Here is a 17136-nt window from a genome sequence, read left to right as displayed (position 1 = left end):
TGTCAGCGTATTTGTCAGGAAGTTATACATGCTGATAGCATTTACAGAGCCGGTGTTAAATGCGTTCTCACGGAGAGTGACAGGACATGATCTGAGGATTTTGTCTGAATCCAGATTTGTATTTCTCACCTTTTGAGAGCAGACGCTGAAACAAACCAAGCATGCGCTATTTATCTCCTCAGCACGGCGAGATGAGAAATGACAAGTTAGCTCATCCTAATTGCCGAGATTACAAACAAACGCGCAATTTACTGCCGAGCCCTGAAAACAGATCCGTGTATGTATTACGCGCGAGATGGATGTTTAACTGCTGTCTTTGTTTTGTCTTGGATCAATCAGCCTCATATTGTACCTGTGGGGAAGGCATTGAAATCAGAAGAACCTCTTGGTGACTTTTAATCATGGCTACACTCTCGTGGCAGGTGGTCTAAGTGCACTCCATTACGCTCCTCCTCAGGAGAATTCTCTCCACAGCCACTGGAGATCGGGCCGCCTACAGGACGGCCGCACCATTAATTAACCAGTGGGGAGCGTCATCTCATCAGTTATACACCGTAACGTATCGACGACAAGTGTGGCAGGCCTCCTTTCATACATCACGCTAAAAGATATCCAGCTAATGTTAGGAGGGAGAAACGGAAGCAGAAATAAACCCAAATCCTGCGCGTCACTGTGTGCGCTCGCATTTGTGTGCGAATGTGTTGCAGTTCCATCAAGTAATTGCAGTCAATTTGCAATAATCATTTTCAAGAAAATGTCAGTGCGCCAATTCTAAAATCAACCCACAGCAGCTTTTTGGTGCTCACCGTTAGATGTTTCTCGTATTTCCTGAAATAGTCACCTGCGCTTTAATGTCCCTCAATTAGTTGCCCTTTTTGAACAAATGATAAACGCCGCTCCCAAAATAGAACACAAAACAACAGGTGGGGCCACTATACCAGGGGGTAGAGACCATGTAAATGCGTTTCTAAATGCTTACACATGTTTAAGTTTTAATTGCTGAAATGTCAAGTGCTACGTGGTAGGCTACTGAATAGGTTTATAATTAGCTCTTTTTTATGGGGCTAAAATGGCACCCAGCACTTTGGACATCCTGCATGAGTCACCCATCCCTCACTACATCAAAATTTTAGTACCTTTTTTTCACATCAGTGGTTATCTGGTGCAATTAGTCATTATTACCAGGCTCATTTCTATGACTATCGCGTGCGGCTAGCTAGCAAGCTATGACTAAACATGCCCCCAAAATAAATATTTTCTAAATCCCACAATTTACAGAACAGCTCGGTGGCGTTACTCAAATTGAGACGGTGCCATCATGGAGAAGCCCAACATCCGTTATGAGCCCTCAAAGCCTGTTAGCTTGCAAGCTAGCTAATGGCTAGCGTCTCATTCCAGTCACTGGAAGCTTTAAGGAGATATACTGTATTTGAAACGGGATGTCTGGTCACCCTCACGTTATACTAATACTATTTTTACACGTAGCATTAGCACCTTATTATTTATTTGCAAGCTTTTTGTGTTTGTTTCAGTACTTCTATGAAGCCGCTAATGTTTATTTCATTCATATAACAATTGGTGTTAATTTCGTTAACGAAAACTGAACAAAAATATTTTAGTCAACACACATTTTTCACCGGACGAAAACTAGACTAAAAGCCTCATTAATAAATATTAACTGGGACTAAATCAGTATTCATTTTCGTCTACTAATGAAGACGAGACGAAAATGTACTTCACTTAAAAAACTGGACTTAAACCTATGGACATTTTAGTTCATGAACAATGACGTGCCGAAAATGTGACACTGTCATGTGACACGCCCCCTTTCAAATCTGCAGCTCGCTAGTGCAGAATGCACAAACACACATGGGACAAACAGAAGGAGGATTCACGGTGAAAGGTTAAAAAAAAAAAAGAAAAAAAAAGGAGTAAATTATAGTTATACTTATAACGTAACATTAATCCAACGGCTATAACGTTCCAACAATAAGGTTAATCCGACCGCTAACTAATGCTGGCTAACTTACTAGCTTGTAGCATGGAGCCATACTGGCCGCTTGTTGATATACTATAATTATATGTCAAGTTGTTTTTCATCAAAAAGATGAGAACATTTTATGTGAAATAGTTTTAGATCCGAAATGTTCACCATTATCTGCTGACCAAAAAATGAACGGGTAAAATGATTGTCCTGACTAAAACTAGACTAAAACGATGACCGTTTTTGTTGACTAAAACTAGACGAATAAAATGATGTTGTCTTGGACTAAAATGCTAGATTTATAGATGTAGATTATAGATTTATATATGTTGACTAAACAGGATGTGGTTGACTAACTATGATAAAAACTAACAAGCATACTAGAAACCGGACTAAAAATGAGACGAAATTTAATAGCAATGATCGATCCAGCATGATGTTTTTATTGTACCTCACCTATAAGTTGATGATGACAGGTTGTGGTTCTTTCTTACCTTCTGAAGGATCTCCAGTGTTGAGATTATGCTCCTGCCCTCCATGCGTTAAAATCCCTCCAGGGTCCTTTAATCTTTTAATTATGTCATGCACTATGGAGGGTGAAATATGTAAATCCCTTTCCGTCTGTCTTTTTCCAATTTCCATTCCTCCAAATTGTTGGTTCCTTGACTTGAAGCATACGAGCTACATTAAATAGAATGTATTCCCTTGCAATGAAATTAAAATGACATTTTGCATCCTTCAGGCTTTGCCGTTGCAGCGAATGCTTTTCGTGCCCGCGAGAGATGGCATTGCTGTGTAAATGCATTGTTTACATCCGCATCTCAATCCTCCCCTTCCTTTTCTGGCACGCCGCTGCCATTCTTGGCTCATCTCATAGACCATAGATCAGTGGAAATGTGTGACACCATAGGCAGCAGTGACCGAAGTTTGTGGGTCAAGCCAAATAACAATCTGCTATCAATGCAAATATGTGGTAAGAAAATATGTTAAGTGTGTTGTTTGAAGTAATTAAGATCGCAAAATTTCCGTTGTGTGTCTCGGAAAATGTATAAACTGACGTTGAGGTTACTGTTTGCTTCTCAAACACCGTCAAAGTACTTCCAACTGCTTAGTGCACTGAAAGAATGCAAAATATATGTAAAAAAAACCAAACCTATAGCATTAATTATACATTGACCGACTTGCTCATAATAGAACTGCAGGTTGTATGCGATGTGTTCATTACAAATCATGCATACCAAGAGCAACAAAAGCATAAGACTCATATGACCTTGCATTCCCAAACCTCATCTCACTTGATGATGATGATGATTACATAGCGAGAGGGAAGAATGCAGCTGCACCGCCGTAGGTAGAAGGTCGAAGCAATTACAAAGAAAATGTTGATGATGCTCATCATGGCAATGATGGCTGCAAAGCTGAGAGCACGAGTGGTAGTTTGGATAAATGATATGGACAAATGCAAGTGCCCCTTGATATCGCTTTGTATGCATAATGTTACATTACATGTTTATTTCATATAAAATGGCTGACGGAAGAAGTGAATTTGAAAAAACATGTTAAACCTTTATTTTTTTGTTTTTTTCAAACATAAAAACCAGCCACGTTTACATTTTGTGATTTTTGCTTAAAATAAAATGAATAATACATAGATTATTTTCATTGGAACTATTTCGATTATGATTTTTAGGTATAAACTGATGATTGGCCAGGCAGATGTTTGGTATTTGGGCAAATATCGATATCAGCCTTTTTTGAAAATCTGACGGCTGATAAGAGATCAATTTGAAACTGTTAACTTTATTTACATTTTTAATTAACGCCATAATCAATGCTGATGAGCTCTCTGAACATTTTTATTAGAATTTTAAAACAAAGATGTTTATTAACTCATTTACTCCCAGCCATTTTCATTGAAGCAACCCCCTACGCTCCGGGCTGTTTTACTGGATTTTGACTGATTTTCAAGGCCCACAGAATATTGTGTTCTATTGCTATAAAAGCATGGAACCTACCAAACAACAATTAGCATTGGATATAGCTACGTTTCTTCATTATTCACAAACCGGTTGAAAACACTGGGGAAAAAGAGCTTGTTGCAACATGGTTGATCTCTTATACTCTGCTGCCACCTGCTCGCCGCTTTTTGTAACAACTCCCATTGATTTAAGCAACCTCTTAAGGTCAGAGGCTGCATCAAAGCCTTCTGTATGGTCTAGCATAACCCTCACCCATAAAAAAAAAGTATAAATACGTTTTGGGGACCATGGCAACATTTAAAATATAACTTATTGTATGATTTTGGGAGCAAATGAGCTAAGATTAATCAAATAAAAATTAACATTTGAATAAACAAAGATGCCTAAATATATTTCTACAAAGTTGAATTAAAAATTTTTTATTTATTTATTTTATATTATATATTTATTTATTTATTTTGACGGCAATATTTTCCTTTTTTACTGAAAATGCATATTGACTGGGAATATTTGTCATTAGCCTCCTTGACTACCGGTACTAATGATCAGTCTTATCTATTCTCTACTGATTTAGTCAGTTAATAAATGCGGTCTATTTACTATTTATTGCCATTGTGTTAAGCATGGCTTAGAGTAAGGAGCAACAGTGGTAGGAAGGTGATGAAAGATGGAACGGGGAAGACAGTGAGTGAATTCCATTAAATTCTATTGAAATAATAAATACATGTAAAAATATTTCTGACTACTGCCCTCGTTTCTTTGCCAAATTAACCCCTGGACTGCTTCTTTCTTGATTTTTTTGCGTGTGGAACACAGCCTGGCAGAGCTGTTCGATGCCTGCCTGGCTTAGCCACTCATTTATCCTACAAAAACACTTTTCCTACTGCGACGTCTCCTCTAGCTGTTTTCTTTCAATAGTGTCCTCTCTTGAAAAATGTATGCTTTTCTCTTTACTGCCCACAAACCTATGGTACGTTCAAGGTCCTTGTTTTCCTCTGTTGACAAATGAAAAGGGCTGCAATGTCGTAAGAGCGAGTGCAAGAGAGCCTGCAGAGAAGACCGCAGTCATCTATTTGCTACATGCTTGCAGACACATAGGTGGGATTTTTATGATGTTCAATCATATGCCGCTTTGTGGTTATTACTACGGTGACAAGGCAACACAAACAGTCAGTAGTCAGTGGACGTTTAGTATTTAAGTGCCAGTGTTGTACATTAAGCAGATGATTATGTCACAAACAGGAGTGCTATACCTGACTGCATTACAGTCATGACGTCCGTACAAACAAACAAGGCTGCATGATGTAAAATATAATTTGCTCTATGTGTAAAACGGGCCCAGTGAGGCAGCAAACCCGTCATAGTTCAAATGTGTCTTGCGGGGTTGCATAATAAGCAACGTTTTATTTTTGTTTCAAGTGTTTTTCTCTTTCCGATTCCCAGCTGAGAGTTTGGGATGCTGGCCAAGTTAGGTAAAGGGCTGCACACTACGCTGCAGAGTGTGAAATTCAGTGATGTGATGGCAAGAGAGAGATTAGTAATATGCTTATTCACCTAGTAACACTGAAAAAAATAGCCACGTGTGAAGAATAAAGGCCAGATTTTTACAAATTCGGGCACATTGTTCTTGTGTGTTAAAGATGATTTCGTTCTGATTGACATGTTCAAAGTGGCATGTTTTTTTTTTTCGTGATTTTGTAGCCCATTCATCCGTCTATGTAATCAACGTTGTTTAAAGATGAGAAATGTGCAGCTCTCCCAAAGCATTAATAAATTGCGTATTTTAAATCAAATAATGAGCTTTGACCCCCGCAGTCGTCAATGGCAGTGAATGAGTTAAAACTTCCAAGTTGCAATGGAACCTGAAAGGTTGTTCACAAAATGCTGGCGAACTTCTAATTTGGTTAGATTTCAAAAAATAATTCTGCCTTCCATCCTCGATTAACAATCAAATTATAGTAACGATCAGGAAGTGGTATCGAAAATCCCTAATTTCAACAGGTTAAGCAAATAGGATGATCTCTGAACTTAGTATGCAGAGATCTCATCATTTGGTTTTCCTGAAATATTTTTGCAATGTTTGGTCTCATAGGCATTTTTTATATTTACGTTTTTTTTTAATATGTAATTTCCCACACATTTTGATGATAGGCCACCACTGATTGGCGTAATGTTTTCTCAATTTTGTTGTCGCTATGTTCCATTTTGTGACATGATGAAATGTTTGCTGCTGACAGCAATTAAACATGAGTGAAAGGAAGTGAAGCATAGAATGTGTTTTTGTCTTGAAGATGAAAAGTATAAACACTGGATGACAAATCAGCGCTGCAGTGAGACCAGAGACATACAGAAAATAAACTGAATTTAACCAACCCTGGTAACCACCATGTGAGCCGGGATAGTTCAAAGTGAGACGACAACCTGCTGTGTGACCTCTTGTTGGCAAGTTACACATCTTGAATGCATCAGACACAATGACAACAGTACAACGTCATCTCCTAGTAAGCCAGTAGAATGTAAAAAGTCATAAATCTGCGAGGACTACAAAACATCAGTCAGGATCGTTCCAAAATGTCACATGACCCACCGGGTCGCCACATTCTATTTCGACATGAATGGCATGACAACAGAGGAATCCATTTCAATCGAAGTGAAAATCAAACACCTTTTTCCTCCCCAAGTTTGCTTTGAAAACTCGATGAAAATTTGTAACGAGGCTGGAGATGAAGATCTTTGCTTCGATTAAAAACCTTTTGAGCATTTGTGTGTGCCGATGAGACTCATACTTAACAATTATGTTACACTTAATTTGGGAGACAGAAATAAAATGTGCCGTTTCTCATTTAACTGCCCTCTGTTGTAAATGTTTAATTGTTGTAGAGGGCCTACACGGTTCTAGATGCTTCTGTAGTCCATCACAGTTGAACATGTCCAAGCTTTTTACAGGGCGCTGCAGTGGTTCTGTTCACTCATTCCTTCATTTTAGTAACCATATACAATTTGAGTTGATCATGATTATATAGAGCATTTGATCACTGACTCACGTTTAATCTTGAGAAACATTCTTCCTGCATTTGCCTGGTACCCTGGCCCCTTCTTCCTCATTCCAAAAACATGCACGTTAGCTTAATTGGAATCTCTAAATTGTCCATACGAGTGAATATGTTTGTCAACACTAAATTGGCTGGGGTGTAGGCAGTCCCTACTTACTTGACATCATTTGAGTTGTTTTTTGTTGATGTGATAGATCATATTAATGGTAGAAGAAGTTTTGAAATGCTTATTGCCATTTTTTTTTAATATCACAAAAACCTGCCATTTGAACAGGGGTGTGTTGACTTTTTAAACCCATTGCAAGCAGCCTCAAATTTCAAGTGTGTGCTCATAGTGTCTGCCGGGGATGAGCAAAGCGAGATTATGAGGTTGCAGTTCAGGCAGTGAGGTCAAGCGCTAATGTTAGCTTTGGCTAGCTGCTCTTCATGGCATCAGTTGTTTTATTTGTATATGTCTGCATTACACTTAACAGTGCTAAAATATTAGATGAGCAAGGCAAACGTTTATTTATCAACAGTGTTTTTAATAATTTTGGTTATAGTATTCAGTCAGTGTTGTTTTTGGCTCCTTATTTTACAATTAGCTTTAAGCTCCCTGGTTGTTCTCGACACATTGTTAGCTGCTTTACCGCTAGCCACCAACTGGCTAGCTGCCCATCATAGTGTCACTTGTTACATTAAGGGACAGTTTGTTTTATTTGTTTATGGTTGTATTACACCTAAGTATGTAAAAACATTAAATGAGCAAGGCAAACGCTAGACACCCTAATTTATCAAAAGTGTTTGATTTTGTTAATGTATTAAATATCAGCTAATAGCTATAATTGCTCTGCGCTTAGCTACCTTAGATCAACTACTGTTGATCAGCCAAGGTATTGTAATGGTAAAAGATTGTTTTTGTTTCTTTATTTTACATTTAACTTTAAGCTCCCTGCTCGCTACAAAGAAAACTTACCAACGTTCTCGACACATTGATGTTAAGCGGGGTAAATGACATAAGCGCTTGCTTGTTTGTGCATTTTGTGGCTTTATATGTGACCAAGCAAAGTTGGCGAGCCATAACAGCTGTTTGTGTTTGTCTAATGTACACTAACAGAGCATGATTCTTCGTCCATACATGCTTTTGAAGCCCAACTGCTCAGTCACCCACAGTAAATGATGTCCGACTAGCAAAAGAACATCAAATCAACCTTTAGACGCCCACATCACTTTGCCGGCATGACCACTGTCGGCCTGAGTGGATTTCATATAGATGTTGGCGGCCTTCACAATCAGCCGCCTTACTTTCCCAAACAAACCCGGTCATAAAACATGGATAATTCCAGCATGCTGAATGTGCTGCCTTCTAGAATAAATCTCGGTATTAAATAGCGCCTTCTGTCTCTCCTGTCTCCTTCCCACCGTCCGCCTATGTCCAGTGTCTCCATAACCCGCCCTGCCACATGATGAGATCAGAGGAGCCTGGTCATCTAAGTAATGGCTTTCCTTCTGTTGATTCCTCCTGGGTCCGCAGCCCCGCATGCGGTGATGTATGCTCCACGCAACAGCACCAGACAGCTCATCTCTCTCAGCCACAGGCAGCACTGAATAAGCACATCCACCCCGAGCCAATCTCTGAAATGCACTTTGGGGTTGCTGCTGCTGCCTCTGTTTTTGACGTCTACTGGAAATGAAAAGCACAGTAACCGCTTTACACTTGTGTAATGAGCCTAAGTTGATTAGAGGAGAATTTGGAGGGAAAGCTTATGGCCTTTTCTTTAGCTTGTGGAAGGAGTGACGGAAAAGTGACTTGCCTGGCTTGCATTGGCAGTCATATTGTCTATGTGACATTTCAACACGCACACCTGCAGACCTGTTCGATTTCTGTTAGCTTGTCATGTTTTTTGGTTTTAGTATAGTCTGTTATGTTTTGAGTTTATATTTTAGCATGGTTTTCATAAGCCCGCATCCCACTGAGCGGCGAACATTTGCAACGCTAGTGAATGTTGATTTTACGTCAGGGTTTATTAGGGTTAGTTCAAGGTCGCAACGTTCGCTAAATATTTGCCAGACATTCGTCTAATGTTAACAAATTATTAAAACTGCTGCCGAATGTTTAGAGAACGTTTAGCAAACGAACCCTGACGTGAAATCAACATTCGTTAGCGTCGCAAACGTTTGCCATTCAGTTGGATACATACAGGCTTGATTAGATTGGACTGGGGAACACCATTTTTGTTGAGTTAAGTCTGACATTTGTTTTTATCTAATTTAAAACGGTAAGCCCACGGTTACAAGGTTAAGAGAAAAGACGGCACCAATCCTCTTAATCGCTATTATGCTAGCTTTCTGTTTACATATATTGATATTACTGATCTATTGAGAGCTTTACATACCTCTTACCCTACTGTCTCACTTGTGACTGAACAAAGTTGCCATGTAGCTGTAGATGAGTCCAATCATAATCATCTCTTCTTACTACAGTCTTTCTACAGCTAATCAATGGAATTCTGCGGATCTGAAGGATAAAATCTTTGACGTGCTAGAAACAAACTGACTTCAATTTTAGAATCAGCATGCCAATTTTACTGTTAACATAAAAATCTAACTCAACAAAAAAATGTTTTTCAATTGTTCCCCAGTCTATTGCTAGTAGCTACTCAGGCTCATGATTCACTGGCCAAGTATAGTTCCGTTGTACCTACAATGGGATTGCTACTGTATTTTAATCTTGGTCATTATGGTGGTAGTATTTGATCACGATTCAAGTGCACTAAGGTACTTTTCAACCTTAATACAATATTTTCATAACTTTTCTGATGAAACATCGACTTAAATCTAGTTGAATGGTACCTTTGCCATAGCCTGAGGTCTGTATCATTTTTACTGGCACTAAGCAACTTTGAGGGGGATGGTAGGAACGCTGCCACACAAAAAACTACAAATGTGCTGACTGCTTTATGACATATGTCACTTCCCCCTTTTCCCCATTCGTTACAAAGACGGAAGTCAATTTGAATGTTGACGCACAACTACTGCTTTCCTGGCAGAAGCTGCAAAACAAATGAAAGGTTTAAAAAAAAAATGAAAAAGGGAAGCTACCCAGTAAAAAGGATAGTCGATGCAATGCGTTTGTCTTTATGGGAAATCTGGTCTTCTTTCAGGCATAACAATACCGCTTTTGTCCATATGGCACCGCCATAATCAACGCAAACTGAAAGTTCCTTAATGTTGCTTTAAGTCTGGGACCTCAGGTGCGAAATTTCATGTCATCTCATGTCAGCTAGTATGCCAATAAGTTCATAGAATCCTTGAATCTGTACTAGAATTCAAAAGAAACTCAACAGAGCCAAAAGAAAAGAAAAAAACCTTCCTAAACAGCTGTATCCCAAAGGACAAAAAACTCACATAAATGACATGAAATGCCACAGACCTTCACTTTCCTTTTCATCCCTCCCCCCCTAATAACCCCCTCGCGCGAGACCTTCCATCCCCTACTGACTATCGTCAGACGTGTGATGGATATCGGACCGTGTCCTCCAGGAGACATCTTCCATTATCATGCTGCCACAGTGCTCATCCACTGCTTTCTAATCAATGACAGCGCAGCAATGGCAGCACAACAGGACACACAGACACAAAACGGCACAAATCAAAGATGGCACAGATGAACATCATCAAACGCGCTCGGATGAATATTCATGAGGTGGTTATCTCACCTGTGCGTCTCTCTGTAGAGGTCCTTTGGTCCAGTGTGCTTACTGTCGACCCTCGCTCTATACAGCCATGCCCTCCTACATGGGCACGTATGCGCCACGCAGGTCAGCGGCGTGCTGTCCGGCAGATCGCTAATGAAGGATCAGGCTGTCCACCCTTGAACGCATCTTCTTGTGCTTCCTGCTCTCCAGGGTCATTCCAGCCAGCCCCCTCAGCAGCCGCAGCACCAGGCAGCGCTCAAGGTGGGTGGAGGGGGTGAGCGATGGGAGGTGCTTAGAGGACTCAAGCGGACGTGGAGCTGCGAGCCGAGCGCCGCCTCTTACTACAGGTCAGCACGCAGCTGCCGGACATGATACGCTTCTCCGTCGTCCGCCTAGCCGCCTTTCCTGTGCGTGTGGTTTTTTTGCGTGTTAGTCCACTAGTGTGTGTGAAAAGTCTCTTCCCCCCTCAGTTGATGATGATGTCTGCTGCCGCTGGTGGCTCCGGGATGCTGAGGCAAAAGAAAAAGATACAAAAAGAGCGAGACAGAGAGAGAGAGAGAGAGCTGGAGTGCAGAGGTAAAGCAGAAAGGAAGGAGGGAGAAAGCTTTTAAGAGCGGGGAGGGAAGATGGAATAGATATTGGAAAAAAGAATGCAACCGCCGCCCCCCGAACCCCCCCCCCCCCCCTCGCCCTCTCCGCCCCCCTGCTTTTATCGCTATCAATCAATCAGGTGCTGGCAGTGTTAATGAGTCACCAATTCCCATGTCATGGATGTGCAGCATGTAACAGCATCATGTGCAGTCACAGTGCATGACACGTGTTTACTTCTACTTTATTTTCATGTTATACTTTATTGTGTGCAAGTTTTGCCTTGTGACACTTCAGCATTAACAGGTGATGTCGAGTCAGGTGCATAAATATTGGAACGTTGACACAACTCTCATATTTTTGGCTCTAAACACCGCCACAACAGATCTGAAATTAAAGGAACATTGTATCTAATCTAATCTAATATGCTTTAATTTAAAATTTGCATTTTTATTTTGAGGTATTCAAATCAGGTGAACGGCGCAACAATTACAACAGTTTGTATTAGGGGTGTCAGGCGATTAACTTTTTTAATCGTAATTAATCACATGACTTTGACAGTTAACTCACGATTAATCGAACATTTTATATCTGTTCTAAACGCACAATAAAATACACAATACATTTTTTTCCTTGGTTTTCATACTATTGTTAACATAAAAGTGGAAAAAAAGTTAAACTTGTAGAAATATGGCTGCATCTTTTAGTCTTTGATACAGTAATTTTTGATTAATTTATAAAATTGAGTTAAAATTAAAAAGACGAGTGTGATATTGATTTGTTGAGGTCCTTTTCTGCCACTAGATGGCATTAATTGCATTTGCAAGACATTGATGACAGCTCAGTGCATTTTTCTTTTCATATTAAGAGCTATCTAATCTTTAACATGAAGTAACTTGTGAAATTCTGCATTTTTTTTAAATCGTAAAAATATGACTTGACCCCAGTCTCCACAAATATATGCATTATTGTTAAATGTATTACTGCAAAATTTTGATGTTGACGTGTCTGCTGTGTTGCAACTGGAATTCCCCCAGTACAGGCTTTCAGGGCGGTCATTAATTACGCGTTTAAAAAGTTAGTGGCGTTAAAGGAACTTTAAATTAACTCAAAATTAGCACACTCATTTTGACACCCCTAGTTTATATATATGCCTTCCATTTATTTAAGGATCAACATTTATGGGAAAAATAAACAATTTACATTATAAATCAAAAATGTACTTTTTAATTCTTGGCTGTAAATCCTTAGCTTCTCAATTATTTTTTGTTACTCATCAAACTTCACTCGCTGTTACCGTGAATAACGTTTTAGCTTTAGAGTGGCCACAGTTATCCAAGTAACGACAAAGTGATCAAAGGATACGTATCTGATTTAATGAGACATTGGCAGTTTCACTGTAAAGGTTTGTGTGTACTTAAACTTGCATGGCTTAATCTTTGAGACACTTACATTTATTTATAGAGCACTTGAAAAACAACCACAGCTGTAACAAAGTGATGTACATAAAGATTGGACATGAATAGAATAGAAGCCTTTATAGTCGTCGTATGGTGCATAGACGACAAAATTGGGGTTTTAAAACCAAAAACATGAAACGTCACAAATGATACAATAATAATGACAAGCATATATTACTGACAGGATGAATGTGCTCAAGGCGCAAGAGTTTGTCATTTCCCATGATGGCAGCTTTGTGACGGAAGCGGCTGGCTGGGCATCGTGGTGCAACGAGGGAGACGGAGCCTCAACAGCTGCCGACTGTTGTATTAGTTATGATGGTGAAATTGTCTTGGCAAATATTAACTTTCCACCTCCTTTGTAGTTCTGCAGATAGCGCTGAGCATAGCAGACAGCAAACCGGAGAGCTGGCTGTAGGAGCTAGTTCCTTTTCTTTAAAAAGTAAAAAATAAAATAAAATTACCAACACCAAACTATTGAATACGCAACCCCCAGGTTATCACACATTTAATGACGAGAGGTTATAGTTCCTTCAGATTGTGTCCTAGTAGCTTGGAGCATATTGACTGCGGAAACTGTTATGCCACCTGATAGGGGTGTAAAAAAACACGATTTGAACCAGAACATTTTTGTTTGTTTTTTGTTAAAAAGAGATGAGTGTATCGAATCGAATTGTTCCAATTTGAATATATCGAGATATGTATCAAATTGTCTATTACTGGAGGGATATAGGCTACCTTAGAAGGAAATGGCACGTTTACAGTAGTGACAAGTTCGATTGAATCGTTCCACTTTCAAATCGAACCGGCCTTGAATTGTTTCACACCCTACATATCTAAAACTGTATCGAATCATATATTGTGGAGGAACGCACATCCTTACCACCTGACCTTTGCACCCAAAATGCTTAATGCGACCTAATGTTCCTGAGTATGTAGTTAGGATACAATGGCTGTAAATCGCAGAATTTGTGACAGTGAACGTCTATGATTTTATTTCTGTCAGGGTGGAACGTGAGTGGATGAGGGATGGTAGACCCAAATGCAGGGAAACTGGAATCAAGTGGTACATTTGCTAACCTTTATTAACCATAGGGAGAAAGGTGAGCAGACAACCATGACTTGATGGGACGTGGCGTGACTGGTCGCCATAACTGGACGTGACAGGACCTGATTTGCCTTGACTTGGCTGTGAAGTGGCTATGACTTGGCTAAGGCTATGGCTTCTTGGCTGTGATGAGGACGACTTGGCTGTGATGAGGACGACTTGGCTGTGACGAAGATGACTTGGCTCTGGCGAGGACTTGACGCACGAATTTCCACACATACCATAGACAATGCACCCACACCGACTGGACAAACACAACAGACTAACTACACCAACAATAATGAGACACACCTGGGGAAGGGAAGACACACACACAGGTGGACGTGGTTAGACATAACGAGACAAGGGACGAAACCAGGAACACAGGACAAAAAACACCAACCACAGACAACAAGAACACCCATAACAAACAAAACCCCAACCCCCCACAGAACCGAAACGTGACAGTTTCCCATCAGTTATGTTGCAGTATAAAGACATCACAAAATTCTGACGTCATTGTCCAAAAAAAATTGTGTGTGGAAGCTAATGTAATCTTCTTTGAGCATACTGTCTATGCTGCTTTGATTGCATCAATTAAAAAGAGATGATGAATGATAAGACTGAAAGGAATGCAGATAAGGCTCCTGAAATGAGAGGGAACGAGTATGCAGCCACTAATATCCATCTGATAAAAAGCAAGGACATTCTCAAAGAACTGCAGGAGCATACTAAACAACTTCTTCATCTTCCCATTTTTGTGGTGCAAGGATGAGGAAAGATAAGTCTTCTCCTATTTGCATTCCACTTGGTAATACCCCTTGAGCGAAATCCCTCCCTAACGGGCTCTTTGTCGCGTCCCAAATTAAAAGAGCCTTTGGTTGAGTTTCAATCTGGGATTTATGTCGGAAGAGCGGTTCAAGCAGCCGGCAGCCCCGTCAATATGGCAGAAAAGCCCATCAACAGATTCCTGTAGTCTGCAAACTGAGAGCGTCGAGGCTTGAGCGTTAGCGCTGGAGAGGCGTTTTCCTTGCAGGAAGCTGAGACCTACAGGCACTTTTTTTTTTTGTTTGTTGCTACATTTGTTGAAACTACTTGACTTGAGCTGCATTTCACGGCAATTTTCATTCTAAACAACCTCGGTCTTTCGAACCACAGCTGTTTTCCTCTAAAGCATGAAAGCGTTGCACTTTTCAACCATTTAATTCCAATTACATAAATAGAGGGTAAGGTAAGAACAATTCAAAATGAAGTTTGAATTCTTTGTTGTAGCCTCCTCGCTGACCCGGCGTCTACTTTTGATGCTCCGATGTGTTCACCTAACTGTAATCTGCCGCTCAATCAGGCTTTAGGTGTGAACCGAGGCTGTGACTGATCCCACGGTGCATGACTGTGCGAGGGTAATTATGCATGCGGAACAAGGTTAGCACAGCGTTGGGTGAAGGAACGCGATTTAATTCACTCTGACTCGTGCGCTTCTGTCTCGCCTCGCAAATGCACTTGCACTGTTCGTGCCGTAGCATCGAGGGGGATTATCTGGGGGTTGTGTCGGTTGGGTTGACTGCTGGTCCCGGGTGTAAAAACATTTGGCAAAAACAACATTTGAGAACTGGAAGAAGGTGTAAAGTTGATCATTTCAGCTTTATATCAGTCGCCTTGACACACTTGCCTTGCAGTCCTTTCCTACTCCTGTCAACTGTTTTCTTGGAGTTACCCACCCTAGTGAGGTTTCTGTATGTTTATGACTAATGTAAAATGTCCGCCGCTTTGTGAGAGAAGAAGTTTGCTGCTGACATTAGATTTACACAGATCTGATCGGCTGGATCGGATCGGCCGCTATTTAGCATTTTATGCAAAATCCCTGATTGGTTGTACTGTGTCAGGGTTTTTACTTTCTGGACCTGGATTTACCATCTCTGTGGACAAGTGAAAGCACTTCATACTTGAACAGATGCATATGTTTGGTATAAACAGAGTATGTATTACAGTAAGTAGTAGAAAGTATGTGTTGCAATTTAGCCAGGCGGCTAGGCTAGTCACTTTCACTCACAGTGCATGTCTCGGTTATGTACTTATTTTGCCATCAGAAGGCCTTTCTCAGTCTTGTTTTGTTGTTTCACAAAAACGAAAAATCTTAGCGTCAAAGTCACTGTTTGGCTTTACAGTTGTCTTTCACAAAAAAGCTATTTTTTTCCACTTTTTGATCAGAAACTGTTGTTTTGGTGCCGGAAAAAGCCAGAAACAAGTTTTTTTTTCCTGGTGAAAGAAGAGAATCTACTACTCTTTCTTTTGGTAGTTTAGTTTTTATGTAGTAATATGGGGAATGATGCTTTGATAATAATAGGCTATAAGAGAAAAATTTGCCCACAATTACAGGGCAGTGACAAGCTCAGAATGCTTTGCTAACCATTCGGACAATGTTGTGTTCTTGCCGTTTTAAAAAGTCATCACAATCATGTAAAACACATTGAGTTACACTATGTATGAAATGCGCTATAGAAATGAATCTGCCTTGCTTTGCCTGCATTGTCTCAGCAGTGACCTTGCCAGGGAACGTGTAGCGGCAGCTTGAAGGCACTGATTGCGATCATGCCACTTTGAAAGTCTTTGATTCTCAACAGCATGTGGGCTTAACAGTTCGATTAACCCTTGGATCGCCTCTGATCCCTGCGGTTAACAATGTTGCGGCGCGCTTCTAATACGGCACGTAATGCACATGCACAAAGACCCCTCACACGGCAAGATACAGATTTCTCATGGCCATATTTGCACAGCGGATTTATGCAAGCGCACATGGCAGTATCACTCAACTGCTTTGTCACTTGAGGGGGTCAAGTGTTCCACCGCATTAAGTTTCTTGAGTGGATGCACAGTGAAAACATAGGGAGAAATTAGATGGTCAATATCCATATTGACCTTAACTTGAAGGGACATCACAGCAGCTATCTAAAGACATAGAGACGCACTAGTGACATTACACAAAATGAAGAACGAAAGATCTTGGCATGAACTACACTCTAGAAAGAGAATTGTTAAACGCACTTAAGTCTAAAAAGAGAATTTTTGACCAACTTAGTTAAATTGCTTCAAGTGGTAACACACGATTGAATTAAGTCACTATATTCAATTTAATTAATTATGAGGTCATTAACTCATTCACTCCCAGCCATTTTCACTGAAGCAACCCCCTTCGCTCCCGGCTGTTTTACTAATTTTGACTGATTTGGCAAGGCCCACAGAATATTGTGTTGTATTGCTATAAAAACATGGAACCTACCAAAAGAAAGATTAGAGTCTCTTCTTTCATC

At 40.2% G+C, this 17136-nt stretch overlaps 1 protein-coding gene and 1 long non-coding RNA gene across 4 annotated transcripts in view; one reads left to right on the top strand and one right to left on the bottom strand.

Annotated features, from left to right (window-relative positions):
* The window catches only part of frmpd3 (FERM and PDZ domain containing 3), an 81527-nt gene extending 70317 nt beyond the window's left edge, over window positions 1-11210 (bottom strand). For 2 of the 3 annotated variants that reach the window (XM_086084920.1, XM_086084921.1), the window contains exon 1: window positions 10715-11210. The gene's annotated coding sequence lies outside the window, so the exon portion shown is untranslated. The remainder of the gene's footprint in view (window positions 1-10714) is intronic. The other variant, XM_086084924.1, reaches the window with a different exon arrangement.
* The window catches only part of LOC147168738 (uncharacterized), a 36006-nt gene extending 24733 nt beyond the window's left edge, over window positions 1-11273 (top strand). Inside the window, exons 2-3 of the long non-coding RNA XR_015096013.1 lie at window positions 10904-11040; window positions 11164-11273. This is a non-coding gene — a long non-coding RNA (uncharacterized LOC147168738). The remainder of the gene's footprint in view (window positions 1-10903; window positions 11041-11163) is intronic.
* The last annotated feature ends 5863 nt before the right edge of the window (window positions 11274-17136 follow it).

This window comes from Leptonotus elevatus, chromosome 9 (genome assembly GCF_054856555.1).
Source record: "Leptonotus elevatus isolate MCC_2025b chromosome 9, RoL_Lele_1.0, whole genome shotgun sequence".
NCBI lineage: Eukaryota > Metazoa > Chordata > Actinopteri > Syngnathiformes > Syngnathidae > Leptonotus > Leptonotus elevatus.
Note: the sequence above shows the minus strand (reverse complement) of the source record. Positions and strands in the feature narration are given on the sequence as shown.